Here is a 14095-nt window from a genome sequence, read left to right as displayed (position 1 = left end):
AGTAATTTTAAGGCTGTGTAAACAATAGTACACATATGCTTTTTTTGGTTGCAACGATAAAGTAATGGAACAAAGAAAATCAAAGAGGCATACACCAAAGCATGTGAGATTACTGAGGTGGGAAAATTTCTGAGTGACTGCTCTTTTATCTAGAAACCTCAAAGAACAAAGCTAGGGCTTCCCTGGTGGCGCAGTGGTTGAGAGTCCGCCTGCCGATGCGGGGGACACGGGTTCGTGCCCCGGTCTGGGAGGATCCCACATGCCGCGGAGCGGCTGGGCCCGTGAGCCATGGCTGCTAAGCCTGCGTGTCTGGAGCCTGTGCTCCACAGCGGGAGAGGCCACAACAGTGAGAGGCCCACGTATCGCAGAAAAAAAAAAAAAAGAACAAAGCTAGTGACTAAAAAATAAGCAAAAAGGCTCTGGGCAACCACAGTAGTGCCCCTCCAGCAATGTCCCTGGAGAACCTCGAAGCCCTCACCCTGAACCTTAGCTGTCTGGCTTCCTCACAGTTCTGGATTTCCCAGTCAAACAGGTCTGAAAGAACAAATGAGAGAGACTGAGTGATTTTAACACAGAGCAGTGGCGCAAGAGAGCCTCACTGTAGAAGACTCCAAAACTTGGCAAACTATTGGGTTGGCCAAAAAGTGCCTTTGGTTTTTAAGTACACATAAAAGACACATTTTTCATTTTCACCAAGAACTCTATTGAACAACGTCTTCACCCTTTTGATCCACTACCTTCTGCCATTTTTCAGGCAACTTCATAATTCCATCTTCCCAAGACGTTTTATCTTTTTGAGCAAAGAACTGTTCCAGGTGCCTTTTACACTCTTCCAGGGAACTGAAATTTTTTGTAAAGACCGGAATAAGTGGAAATCCGAAGGTGCAATGTCCGGTGAATACGGCGGATGAATCAGAACTTCCCAGCCAAGGTGTAACAGTTTTTGCCTGGTCATCAAAGAAACACAAGGTCTTGTGTTATCCTGATGGAAGCGTATGCGTTTTCCATTGACTAATTCTGGAAGCTTTCGTCAAGTGCTTTCAGTTGGTCTAACTGGGAGCAAGACTTGTTGGAATTAATCGTTTGGTTTTCTGGAAGGAGCTCATAATAGAGGACTCCCTTCCAATCCCACCATATACACATCACCTTCTTTGCATGAAGACCAGCCTTTGGTGTGGTTGGTGGTGGTGGTTCATTTCGTTTGCCCCACAATCTCTTCCATGCCACATTATTGCACAGTATCCACTTTTCATTGCCCATCACAATTTGTTTTAAAAACGGAACATTTTCATTACATTTAGGTAGAGAATGGCATGCGGAAATATGTTCAAGAAGGTTTTTCCTCGCTTAACTTACGTGGAACCCAAACATCAAAGTGATTAACATAATCAAGCTGGTGCAAAGGACGTTCAACGCTTGATTTTGAGTATGTCGGCTATCTCCCACGTTGTATAACATTGATTATTCTCAATTAACGTCTTGATTTGATCGCTATCAACTTCAACTGGTCTACCTGACCACTGGGTATTGTCCAGCAAGAAATCTCCAGCACGAAACTTTGCAAACTACTTTTGACATGTTCGATCAGTCACAGCACCTTCTCCATACGCTGCACAAATCTTTTTTTGCGTTTGGTTTGCGTTTTTTACCTTTCTTGAAATAATAAAGAATAATATGCCAAAAATGTTGTTTTCTTCCATCTTCAATATTAAAATGGCTACACAAAAATTCACCAATTTTGATAAGTCTTTCTTTAAATGCACACTAATATGACAGCTATCACATACGATCTAACAAAATTGTTTTGAATGAAGTTAAAGACAACTAAGTGCTACTAGAGTCATCTTATGGAAAAAACCAAATGAACCTTTTGGCCAACCCAACATTATGCAAACCAAAGATCTGAAACTCTCCACAGTCGCACACGATTTTGTGTGATGGCCACCAATAATGATGACTCGGAGGCATCAAGTAAAGGTAGACTTGATTTGAGACACATGAAAACTTACACCTCATTCGTGACATGGGGGGTGGGGTGCAGAATGGAGGAAAGTTAAGAGCCAACTTTCCCCCAAATCCCTGAATAAGTAGTACTTCAAAGTACTTGAGTAAGCTGGAATACACCACCCAACCAATACTATGGGCAGGGAGAAGGCAGGCCAAGCAACAGACAGGGCAGCAAGAAGGCCAAGGGTGGGCAGTCGGTGTAGTGATTTAATAAGAAGCCCAGAAACTGACCGGCTATGGGGGAATAATCCGTCTCCTGGAGAAGAGAGCTGGTCGGGGCAGCGCTGCAGGACAGGAAATGGAACAGACGGCAGAGACTTAAAAGAGCAATAGCTTCAAAGGTAGCCAGGGCTGACCCCAGGCCACCTCAGAGATCGGACCTACAAGCAGCAGGAGACCTTGCCCCCGAGGGGCCCTGAGGGGCAGGTGCCCTCTGACTCGACTGGGGCAGGCTGGGTCCATCTAGGGCGGAGCCAAGGAAGAAATACTCAGCAACCTGACAGGTCAGAATAAATCAGTCAATATGGTGGTTATACATGACAATTCTGTTATTTAAATAAATGTTCTTTGTACCAAGAAAGCCAAATACACTATACTTTATGCCAATACAAATGTGACAGTATTTTATAAATCAAATGTCCTCAAATGTTACAGAAATATCACAGTCACTACTAGAATATTTTTATACTCTCAATATTATAAAGTCCACAATCTAAATAAACTGTGATAGAAAAGGAAAGGAAGTAAAAATAAACTATTACAAAAAATTAAAAATAAGCACTATAATTTATTTTAGTAACATTTTGTGTAACAGTAAAATCCAACTGTGGCAGGCTAAAAAATGACCACCAGAAGATATCCACATCAAATCCCTGGAACATGTGATTGTGACCGTATTTGAAAAAAGGGTCTTTACAGACGTGATGGTGATTAAGTTAAGGATTTTAAGATGAGGAGACAATTCTAGATGACCCAGGCGGGCCCTATACCCAGTGACCAGCATCCTTATGAAAGAGAGGCAGTGGGAAACACGGAACAGAGAAGACACAGACACAAAGAGAAGACAGAAATGGGAAGACAAGCAGAGAAAGATGTGGCCACAACGGAGGAGAGCTAGGAGAGCTACTCAGTGCTGAAAGAGGCAAAGAATGATTCTCCCCCTGTGGAGATGGAGGGAACATGGCCCCACTGACATGTTGGTTTCTAACGTCTGGCCTCCAGAACTAGGAAAGAATAAAACCTGTTGTTTTAAGTCGCCAAGTTTGTGGTAATGTTACAGCAGCCACAGGAAACTAATACACCAACCTTCAAACTTTGGGGGTAAAAAAATTTATCTAGGAGAGCTATAAAAACAAAAAAGTATTCTGAAGTATACTTCAAACTAGTATAAGAAACACACATACTAGGACAAATATAAATTTTAATATTCTACAGTACATTTAAGAAGTTTTGTTCATATGTGAGCCTTTTCAAAACTCATGGGCCCACGTTGTTCTAAGATTTAAACACTTACTTAGATTTCAACACTTTCAGCAAATGCCCTCCCATTAGGGTTTTGCAAAGAGCAGGGACTCCATCACGTTTATTACTGAACAAATAAATGAATGAATGATTTTATTTTATTTTATTTTATTTTTGAATGATTTTATTAAAGCCTCTTCTTCGATGTAAAAAGGCTAAGGGCTCTTATCCTGACTTGCTAAATGCTTATTATGTTAGCATTAATGCTTAATATAGATTCACAGATGTTAAAATTCCAACTGACTGATGTTAAGTAGACAGTTTTCAAAACACCATGTAAACCTCAAAATATTTTACCAGTATTTAGCTTGGAAAAAAATCTTATGAGAAAGAAATTTCTTAAATTAGCAAAGGAACTTTCTAACTTTTGCCAAACAAAAGTAAAAGCTGAATCACACTGATCCGTCCCTGCTGAGAGCCTAGGAGGAAGGATGGAGACACACAGCCAGGCTGCAGCAGGAAGGGTTTTTAACTTGCTGAATGGCAAATCCCCCAAACTGCAGATTCAATGGACATTTCAAGGGGACTGTTGTAAGGCACTGGCCTCAATCCTAGACTACCCTCAAGTTTAAATTATTACGTGTATATAAATATGACAGAGTGCGGCTATTAATCTGCAGGTGATAACCGTACTTTTCTCACAGAATTGTTATAAAGATGAAATAAATTCATTCATAAAAAGCACTTAAACTTTTGCCTAACATAGAAGCACTCAACCAACAAATACATTTAAATTTTGTTACGATTATTAATATTGTTGTTGTTATTAATGACATCAGGCAACTGGCCAATAGTTGATACCTAATAAAATGAAAATAACAGTGATAAATTTAAAGTCCCCTGCCTGACTGAAAATTCAGTCAAAAAGCTGAGAGCGGGAGATAAATGGCTTAGGAAAGGCAAAAATGCGAAGAAAAATGAAACAAAACAGGACAAAGACAAAACACAAGAAAAAAATGAATGTGATGTGCACATTCATGAAGGCTTGGACTGCACTGAGGTGACCTTTTGGGACAACTGAAGTTAACTCCTTGACACCATATGCTGATCAAATCTGACAAGCGCTGCTTTAGTGCAGGTGTCGCATTTTAAGACATACAGATAGACAAAGCTGACCAGGAAGAGAAATAAAATGGTTATACATAAAAATGGTTACACACACACACACACATATAAAAACTACACCATGGATGAAAACTGGAAACATTACCCTCAGTGAAAGAAACCAGTTACAAAAGACCACATATTGCACAATTCCACTTAAATGAAATGTTCACAACAGGGGAATCCATAAGACATGGAAGGCAGAATATAATAATAATATAATAATGGCTGCCTGGGTGGGGTGAGGAGAGATGGGAGATGGGGAGTGATTAATGAGCACAGGTTTCCTTGGGGGGTGAAATGTTCAAAAATTGATAGTGGCGGTAGTTAACACAAATCTGAATATACTGAAAGCCATTAAATTGTACACTTTAAATATGTGAACTATATAGTACATGAATTATATTTCAATAAAACTATTATATTAAAAAGAGATAAAAGAAAGAAATGGCTAAAGAAACTTGTGAGTGGTTCACACTGAAAAGCAAAGTGGGGCCACAACTGTGATGAGCTGAATCGGAAACACAACAGACCAGAAGAACTTACAGCCAGACTTCTGTGTTAAAAAAATTATCAAAAATAAAACCACTACTACAATAAGTAATGAAGATGCCATTCCCAGAGGTTGATAATGTAAGTGGCCTTTATCTCCTCACCCACCCCTGAGAACCTTTGATAATGCTCTCTGTTATATTTAGGGGAAAGAACAGAGGCATAAAGTCAACTTTAAGTAAAAGCTACAGATTCTCTAAAAAGGAATAAAATATGGAAGTATTAAATTTAAAAAGTCATCTTCAGGGCTTCCCTGGTGGCGCAGTGGTTGAGAGTCCGCCTGCCGATGCAGGGGACACGGGTTCGTGCCCCGGTCTGGGAAGATCCCACATGCCGCGGAGCGGCTGGGCCCGTGAGCCATGGCCGCTGAGCCTGCGCGTCCGGAGCCTGTGCTCCAAAACAGGAGAGGCCACAGTAGTGAGAGGCCCGCGTACCGCAAAAAAAAAAAAAAAAAAAGTCATCTTCAAACAAGATAAAATGAATTAAGTCATATAATTTGTGTGAGAAGTGTTGTTTCGTGTAACTTTTGAGCAGAAGTGAATGTCTGAAGTTCTCAGCCCAAAGGGAACCACATGGGTAAATTTCTAAAACAAAAAATTTTCAGAACGAAAGTTCAAAATATTTCTAATTGGTCAAAGCACAATAAATAAAAACTCAAATTTGTCTATTATTATGCTGATAATCAGTTGAAAAGGTCATGGTTACACCAGAAAACTTCACTACGTGGTCTCTTTCAGCAATTTCACTTCTACTATCGTTAAGAATATAATATGAGGTAGAGTCCAATATCCTGTTACAACATAAATAAAACCCTAGCAAAGGTGCTTGTCAAGACTGATTTAAATAAGGTGTTCTTGTAATTACTGGATTTCCATCAAAAGAAATCATATAGCACTATCAACTATTACTCTTTCCAACCAAAATCCTGAGACAAAAAAACCACCACCCTACAACCAATTAACGGGGACTAATCTAATGGAGAAATAGTAAAAAGAGAAGAATTTAAGCAAAGGGTGTGAGTGTGGAATGAATTTCAGAAGAATCCTGATCATATACCGTAGGCAAAGTATAAAAAAAGGGCCTCCTGGCAATGTCTTATTTGGGAGCTGGAACAGACTCAACATTCATTAAAGTCCGAAGCACTGCAAAGCTAATCCAGGGCCAGATGCTTTAGTGAAGTCCATTTACAAGGAACAAATAGAAGATCTCTGACAGAAATTCTATAGACTTAATTTTTTAGAATGAAAGAGAGGAAGATGAAAATGATCCTTAGAGCAGGCTCATCTGCATGCTCTGCTACGCCAACTCTACAACAACAGGCTCTGCGTGATCAAATGTGATGTGGACTTGGACCCGATTTATGTATTCCATCAATTCAACAAATATTTAGTCCTCTCTACCCTGTAGCAGGCGTCGGCTAGAGCGCAGAAAACAAGGATGATTAATACTTGGTGGTTAACAAATAGTGATATTTATAGATCAGAGATAAAAACTAACGATTAAGCTACTGGAGGCCTTTCATCCTTTGTTGAAGGAGATGTGGGTGTGCATAAATAAGTAAGCAAACACATATACACTCTCTTGAATATGTAAAAAGCTTAATCCAAATGTCTAACAGCCATCCATATTTCAGGGAATAAAACTGTCCAGGCAAAGGTGAAATCTTTGCTGCATGATTATAAATTTTACTTATACACAGTGAAAATGTATATGTTTAGTGTTAGCAAGAGAAGGTAAACATAAGAATGCAAATAAGTTTCTGAGAAAGAGAAGTCAAAGAATTTGAACTTTATTTAGAAAATGGGAAAGATACCTGAGCTCAAATAATAAAATCCAGACCAATTTAGGAAAAATAAGTCAGCATGATATTTTCCAGAAAACCCTAGTCTCAAACTAAAGGGCTCTGGGGCAGTTTCCAAGCATAAATATAAAGGTCTATTTTATAAAAGGCCAAATAAATGCACGCCTTTAAAGATGGCTGAATAAATTCCATTAGAATAATATAGGCCATTTATATGTTACATAGCAATTATGCTTAAAATTTACATATATGCTAAACGTGTACAATAAGCCTAATTAAAATTTCATTTGGAGAAACATATATCTGGTACAGCACACACAGAAACATTTCTATGTAAGATATTCCAGAGATAGCACCATTGCTTTGTCATATTTTAATGTTATTTAATATATGTATACCATAAATTTATGAATAAAACAATTTTGCGTTCACAGGTATTCACAATTTAAAATAGTAAAATATAATAAAACTATCTTTGCTGACGCACATTAAGGAGTAGGCCTGTGGTTACTAAGAATACCCTCCCTCTTGGGGCTTCCCTGGTGGCGCAGTGGTTGAGAGTCCGCCTGCCGATGCAGGGGATACGGGTTCGTGCCCCGGTCCGGGAAGATCCCACATGCCGCGGAGCGGCTGGGCCCGTGAGCCATGGCCGCTGAGCCTGCGCTTCTGGAGCCTGTGCATACCCTCCTCTTGCAATAAGAGAGGCCAACACATTTATTACATCTTCTTCCTCTCTATCAGTATAAAACTGTTTTTTATGTAAGAAGTAAAAAGATAAGAAATACATTTAACACGAATGAGTACACAAAGAACTGTTTACCTAACTAGTCTGCAAGTCCACTGCTGAATCAAAAGTATCATCATGTGGCCATGAAAGTAAGATATTTATATATTAACTACTTCTGTGATTCTCCAATGACAGCTCTGCTGTTAAAACTGTGTGTGGCTCAAGTTTTATACAACCTGAGAAGCATCTGCACTACATTAAAATGGACTAAACACTCCAAACAGAAGGTAGAGCCTGCCAGACTGGATAAAAAGCAAGAAACAACTGAAAAGCTTAAAGCACACAAGAGAGGTACTTTAAATAAAAGTAAAAATCAGGATTCAAAGTAAGAAGCTGGAAGAAGATATACCACATGCAGACAACAGGCATAAGAAAGCCAGAGTAGCTGTACTAATTTTAGACAACTGAGTTCATGACAAAAGAGTACTACTAGACACAAAAAGGGTTACACCAAAAATGTTACAGGGTCACTACAGGGAGAAAGATAAAGACACAATTTCCATACATATGAAGCAAAAACTAACAGAATTAAAAGGAGAAATAACCAAATTCACAAGACTTTAACACACCTTTCTGAGTAACTGACAATACAACTAGATAGGACAGAGAAGATCTGAATGATAATATAAACCACCTCAAAGAAACTGACAATAATAAAACAGTACACCTAACAACTGCAGAACGTAAGTTCATTACAAGTGTACATGGAACATTCACCAAGGTAAATCACATGCTGAGCCAAGAAACAAGTCTCAGATTTCAAAAGAATGAAATCTTACTGGGTACTCTGACCACAGCAGAACTAAATTAGAAATCAATAACATTCCAAAAGTGGGGGGGAAGAAGGTGGGGGGGAGAGAGAGGATGGGGAGAGAGGGAGGGCAGGGAGAGAGGGGTGGCGGGGAGAGAGAAATCCCAAGTCCCTGGTGATTAAACAATTTAATTCCAAACAATCCATGGGTAAAAGAAGAAATCACACATAAAAATTTTAACAAAATGGTAACAGAATGTTCCATTCTAATTACAAATTAGAATTTGTGATAAAATCAGTTATCTAAGATCCCATTTTAGGAAGCTAGGGGGAAAAGTAATCAAATCAACCCAAAATAAGTAGAAAAGAAATAATTAAAATAAGATTGGGAGATCAGACAGAGAAAAATCAATGAAACCAAATGCTACCTATCTGAAAAGATCAATAATATTGATAACCTTCTATTTTAGCATGATTAAGAGGAAACAAATTAGCAATATTAAGAATTCAAAGTCAAAATTACAGATTCCTATAGACATTAAAAAGATACTACAGGGCTTCCCTGGTGGTGCAGTGGTTGAGAGTCCGCCTGCCAATGCAGGGGACACGGGTTCGTGCCCCGGTCCGGGAAGATCCCACATGCCGCAGAGCGGCTGGGCCCGTGAGCCATGGCCGCTGAGCCTGCGCGTCCGGAGCCTGTGCTCCGCAACGGGAGAGGCCACAGCAGTGAGAGGTCCATGTACCGCAAAAAAAAAAAAAAAAAAAAGATACTACAGAAATAATTCGTTATTTTTACCAACAAATTTGATATCCCAGATGAAATAAAACATTTAGAGATCAACAGATTACTAGTGACACATAACAACATATAAAATCTGAATAGGCCTATGTCTATCTGTACTTTTGTAACAGAGAAGAACAAACCTGACTCCATATCAGACCTATACCTTTAGCTCTTAACACTTGGGCTCTGTTACCTGTGCTGAGTCATGCTGGCACTCCCCTCCCTTTTGGTATAAAAGAAGCCTGAATTCTAACTCAGGTGAGGCGGTTCTCTGGGACACAGTCCGCATCTTCTTGGTCTGCCAGCTTCCGGAATAAAGTCACTATTCCTCTCTCGATTTATTGGCCTGTTGTGTGGTGAGCAGTACGAACCTGGTTTCAGTAACACTCGTTAAGTTTCCATTAAAAAAAATTTAGTCCCAGACGGCTTCACTGTCAGTTCTATCAAACATTTAACAAAGAAAAAAGATCAATCCTTTATAAGAGAAAAACAGAGTAGGAGGAAATATTTCCCAACTAATTTCTGAAGTCAGTATTACTCTGATATCAAAACCAGAAAAAGAAATTACAAAGAAAGAAGACTACAGCTCACTATCCCTCATGAACACAAATGTAAAAGTTTTTAACAAAATAATAGCAAACTGAATCCAATAGTACAGAATGCCCAAGCAGGATTTAATCTAGGAATGCACAGTTGGTTTAACATCTGAAATGAATAAATATAATTCACCATACTAACAAATAAAGTATATAACAACCATATGATCATTTCATTAGATACAGAAGAAAAAAAAACAGCATCTGACAAAATTCAATGGCCATTCATGGTAAAAACCTCAACAAACTTAGAAATAAAAGGGAACATTCTCGGCTTGATTAAACAACAACAAAAATCCTACATTGTACTTAACACTAAACAACTGAATGTTTTTTCCTTAAAATGAGAAAGAAAGCAAAGATGTCCATTCTCATCATTTCTATTCAGTACTGTACTGGAGGTTCAAGCAAGTGCAAGAAAGCACAGAAGAGTAATAAAACACATAAATCAGAAAGAGGTAAAGCTATCTTTATTTGCAGATGACATGACCGTGCACACAGAAAATCCTAAGGAACCAACCAGAAAGCTACTAGTGTTGACCGTGTATTCTTTGTATAAAATAATACAAGGTAAAGTCATAAAAACTGATTGTACGTCTATCCTAACAATGAACATGTAGACAATGAAATTTAAAAATACTATTTTATTAACAATAGAATCTTCAAACAATAATTACTTAAGGGATAAATTTGACAAAATATGTACAAAACTTGTACAGTGAAAACTGCAAAGTCTTACTCAAAAAAATTAAAGAAACCTTTTTTAAAAAGGGAGAGATACTATATCATGTTCATGGATTCGACGATTCAAATTGTTAAGATGTCAAGTCTTCCTAAATAGATCCACAGATTCAATGCAATCTCAACCAAAATTCCATCAAAGCCTTTTTTAAAATAGAAACTGACAAGCTGATTTTGAAATTTATATGGAAATGCAAATGACCTAAAAGAGCCAAAGCAACCTTGAAAACAAGTACAAAATAGAAAGACTTATACCACCTGAGTTCCTATAAAGCTATAGTATTCAAAATACTGAAGTACTGGTAAAAAAAAAATAGATATAATATTAGATCAGTTAAACATAATAGAATAGTAAAAAAAAAAAAACCCAAACATATACAATCAGTGCTTGTTCAATAAAGGCATCAAGGCAATTCAATGAGAAAAGACTATTTTCAACAAATGCGGCTCCAACAACTGGCATCTGTGTAGGAAAGAATGAACTTTCACCTCTACCTTGCATCACATGCAAAATTAATTTGAAATGAACAACAGGCAGGTCTAAATGTAAGAACTAAAACTTCAAGAAGAAAGCATAGAAACAATCTTTGTAATCATGGGATGATCAAAGAAACTTTCATAAAAGGAAAAAGATACATCAGACTTCAGCAAAATTAAGTTATTTTACTCTTAGAAACACACCATTATAAACAACAAAAAAAGTCATAGTATGGGAGAAAATATTTACAATACATGTATCAAGGCACTTGTATCTGCAATATAAATTCTTACAAATAAATCATACTAAAGGCCAAATAATTCAATTTTTTAAATTAGGCAAAAGTTACTTCACAAAAGAAGATATACAAATGGGCTTTAAGACATGAAAAGATGCTCAACATTACCAACAGTCAGGAAATTTAAATGAAAACCTCAATGAGATATCACTCCACATCCATTAGAATGGCTAAAAATTTTAAAGACTGAAAACATCAGTCTCATGGAGGATGTTGAAGAACTGAAATTCTAACACACTACTGATGGGAATGTAAAATGCTACAGCCACTGTGGAAACCTGTTTGACAGTTTCTTAAAAAGCTACCTGCATATATACATTCCTGCAACTTCACTGCTAGGTATTTACTCAAGAGAAATGAAAGTATATGTTCTAAAGAAAGGCTTGCATAACAAGGTTCATAATGGCCAAAAGCTTGGGAAAAAAAAAAATGTCCATCACCAGGTGAATGGATAAAATGTTATGAATATCCATACACTGGAATACTGCTCAGCAATAAAAAGGAATGCGCTATTGATAATGCAACAATATAAATCTACTGTAATATTACTAGGCTGAAAGAATCCAGACCCCAAGTATTACATACAAAATTATTCTATTCATGCAACATTCTAGAAAATGCAACTAATCTATAATGAGAGAAAACATATCAGTGGTTATCTGAGACTGGAAGCAGCAAAGGATTATAAAAGGGCATGAGGCAACTTTTGCAGATGCTGGAAATGATTTCTATCTTGAACACTGTAGTAGTTTCATTGGCACACACATCTACAAAAGCTCATCAAATTGTATACTTTAAACCAGAGCAATTTATTATACAGAAATTACACCCCAATAAGTTTTTTTAAATACACACTAAAACTCTCATTTGCGAATAATGAAGAAAAAAGTCAAAACAAGTAATCCTGAAGACCTTATATTTTAAAACAGGTACATATAGTTGTCAAAAAGAACTAACAGTTTAAAAATGTTTTATTAGTGACTACAGTTTTAAACATTAAACTATTTACTTAAATGCATTTTAATTCGAATAGTCCTACTGGGATATTAAACATACTCTAATGTAGCCGTACTGCAGATTCCGTATACTTTAAATTTCTACACTGTACTGGGAAATAGAATAAACCTGTGTCTATTTCCTAAGCTGATAAATGCCTAACCTTGTTTTGACTCTATGCTACACTCTAAGAAACAACAAATACTTCTCACGTGACAATGCATTTATCTTTTTATTACTTAACGTAATTCAAAACCCCCTTACTCCAAGGAAGTCAAAATAAACATTAACTTCTCTCAAGATTTTTCCAATCACTCCACTTCTCATTAAAGAAAGTGCCTACAGTTTCTGTGAGCCAGTACAACAATGAAGTTTAAAAATTAAAACAGCCACTAGAAGTTTCTTTTCATCACAAAATGAGCACACAACGCAGTCTTTTGATGGCTAAATGCACTTGTACTGCATAACCCGACACCTGAGCCATCTTGGGCTCACCTAGGCAGGAAGATTTTCAAGTGATGAGAAGGTACCTTCTCAGAAACAAAAACCCATAAAAGCCAAAACCCTCTGGCAATGCTGAAGAAAACTTCAGAAGGAACTTGCTACAAAGGATCACAGGCAAAAATAACCCGAATTATTTCTGTACAGAAGTATGTTGTACAGAATCCTTAGAGGGGCTGGAATAAGAATAAATTAGATAAATTCAGGAAAGTGCCAAAAACAGACATTTAATTAAATATGGCAACATCTTTGTTATTCAAAATTCAACTGATCAGCAGAGTCATGAAAGGAGAATTTTTTTCATAAAGCTTTTATACAAAAACCCAACAAAACAAACTCATATCAAAGAGTTACTTTAAATATACACACATTTTGTAGGGTATTCTGAATTCACAGACATACATCTGCCACAGCCAGTTTGCAGTATCATCAATCTCTGGGTCTCAGTTTTCTCATCTGTAAAAATAATCTCAAAGGCCCCTTCTGGCTCTATCACTATATGTTCAGAATAAGGATTCCTTATAACAACAAAAATTCAAAGCATCAAATAGGTGAGAAAGTAAATGGGAATATGAAAAATCATTCACTTATTTAGAACATGGCAGCAAGATGAATCAACCTCCAACATATGAGACTATTATAACGTTATGTGATACCCAAGAAACACAACTAGACCAGGAATAAAAATCAACTATGTTGTTCAGATACCTACATGTTTCCCCGAAAGCAAGAAAGATCCCTAAATTGGGATCGGTTATCAATTTTTTGTATTGCTGGCATCCAAACAAGTCATGTGGTCTTTCTACGCCTCGGATTCTTATCTATTTAGAGATGGGAACAGATGATTTTGAAAGTCCCTTCCAACTACAGTGACCTCTCAAGAAAAAGACAAACAAAAAGGGCACTCACATTATACTTAGTGAATCGTCAGAAGAGTTGCTCGGCCTCATGCTCAACACCTATGTAAGTATACATAACCCTGCAGACTATTAACAGATCAGAAATCCATAAAAATTCATTATTACTTCAGATCTGATGATTTCACATTAGTAAACACCCAGAAGAGGAATTATTTCAAGGAACTTTAAGATACATTAATTTTCCTGTACAGCCCTCTAGGATATACTCCAAGGTCAATAAGGAGTCCCCCCCCCCAAAAAAAAGTGACCAGGTTTCAG

At 37.3% G+C, this 14095-nt stretch overlaps 1 protein-coding gene across 8 annotated transcripts in view; it reads right to left on the bottom strand.

Annotated features, from left to right (window-relative positions):
- The window catches only part of RERE (arginine-glutamic acid dipeptide repeats), a 427727-nt gene that overhangs the window by 107103 nt on the left and 306529 nt on the right, over positions 1-14095 (bottom strand). The window lies entirely within an intron of this gene.

Source organism: Delphinapterus leucas, chromosome 1 (genome assembly GCF_059928025.1).
Source record: "Delphinapterus leucas isolate spDelLeu-1000000601 "Yukka" chromosome 1, BTC_Dleu_Yukka2, whole genome shotgun sequence".
NCBI lineage: Eukaryota > Metazoa > Chordata > Mammalia > Artiodactyla > Monodontidae > Delphinapterus > Delphinapterus leucas.
This window is presented reverse-complemented; position numbering and strand designations above follow the sequence as displayed.